We start from the raw sequence: 1,558 nt of genomic DNA, 5'->3' as shown, positions 1-1,558 counted from the left end.
CTTAGCCAAGCCCTATTTGGGTCATGACGAGTTGAAGCCATCAAGGCCAAACTTATACCCCCGATTGGTATTGTCATGGGCCTAGGGGTGCCAATGGGCCAGGTTGGGCTGGTTTTTGAAAACTTTAGTCCAGCCCAGCCCAGCCCAGCCCAGCCCAGCCCAGCCCTAGGTTGGGCCCAAGCCAACCCTGTCGGGATTAGCCCAACCCAATCCAGCCCTAGTAGACCTTGATTGGGCCAGGCTCACCCTAACTAGACCAGTCCAGCCAAGCCCAGCCCGGCCTAGTACTATTGGTTACTTTTTTTTTTTTTTTTTGGTGTGAGTACTATTGGTTATATTTGGTTGCTTGATCTTGATACATTGTAAATGTCAAATACCAGTGTTTTCGTATATATGTAATTGTAGAGGATGAAAGAATTTTTTTAGACCTTTCTATAAAATATCCATTCATAATTATTAACATATTTATATTATTATGTACTTAATATACAAGATTGGATTGGGTTGGGTAGAATTGGGTTTAGTTGAACCCTCAGTCCAAGCCCAACCAAATTTTGCCTCAGCCCTGAAATTCTCAACCCTAACCCAACTTATAGGCTAAAATCTCAACCCTATCCATGTTCGGGCTGATGAGGCTTTTTTGACACCCCTGCATGGGCCGATATTGATAAAGATCGCGGATAAGTCAAAACCTAGGACCATGGATTAACCACATGATAATAGTATTCACAGTATTGCTACACCGTTACTCATATCTAATTAATAATAATAATAATAATAATAAATAAATAAGAGAAAACCCACTCATATCTGTCTTTTTTTTTTTTTGGGTAGAAAACTCATATCTTTGTCATACAGTATTGAAGTTGAGAAAAGATCGGTGGAAGAAGATCCCAAAATCCCAAGAAGGCGACGAAGCATGGAAATCTGTGTCGTTGATAAAAAGCCTCAGATCCCAAGCATCGTTCAGAAGAATTGGGTTGGGCGGTCCGGCAGTTGGACCTGCATGTATATATGCCCATACCCATCATGGAACTATTACGGTTGCAGCCTTTGTAATAGAGCAGCATTCGCGGGCGTGCACATACTCGTGACGTCACTTTCCAACTTTACTGATTTCTATTGTGAGTTTGTGACTTATTCCCCTCTCTCACTCACTCCTAGCGGAGTCAGTTACCAGTGTGTTACACTCTTGGGATGTTCACTCAAGATCAAGAGCCGAAGTAATCGATTCATCTCTTGGAGCCAGCACTGATCTCAGGTATGTGCAATCTCTCTCTCTCTCTGTCTCTTGGTGTCTCTGCTGCTGCCCCGTTTGAGTTATCAGTTTTGAGTTTGATCTCGACTGAAACAGAAACAGGGTTTGAGGGTAACCTCTTCTGTTGTGCTGCCCTTTTCGGTTTTATTAAGAAGATTTCTTTGTAGAATTGCAAATCCTACTGTAATGCTGCCCCTTCAACTAATGCCACAAATGCTATAACTGATTAGGAAAAGAGAGCTTGAGGGTACATACTATGGAGGCCACCAATCCATCTTTCATTTTTTTTTTTTTTTTTTT

At 42.0% G+C, this 1,558-nt stretch overlaps 1 protein-coding gene across 1 annotated transcript in view; it reads left to right on the top strand.

The window, feature by feature from the left end:
• Window positions 1-1,080: 1,080 nt before the first annotated feature.
• The window catches only part of LOC122066549 (arginase 1, mitochondrial), a 16,846-nt gene continuing 16,368 nt past the window's right edge, over window positions 1,081-1,558 (top strand). Inside the window, exon 1 of the mRNA XM_042630368.1 lies at window positions 1,081-1,261. The gene's annotated coding sequence lies outside the window, so the exon portion shown is untranslated. The remainder of the gene's footprint in view (window positions 1,262-1,558) is intronic.

The sequence above is a fragment of the Macadamia integrifolia genome, chromosome 2 (genome assembly GCF_013358625.1).
Source record: "Macadamia integrifolia cultivar HAES 741 chromosome 2, SCU_Mint_v3, whole genome shotgun sequence".
In the NCBI taxonomy this organism is placed as follows: Eukaryota; Viridiplantae; Streptophyta; class Magnoliopsida; order Proteales; family Proteaceae; genus Macadamia; species Macadamia integrifolia.
The sequence above is the reverse complement of the archived record's forward strand: the minus strand, read 5'-3'. Positions and strand labels throughout refer to the sequence as shown.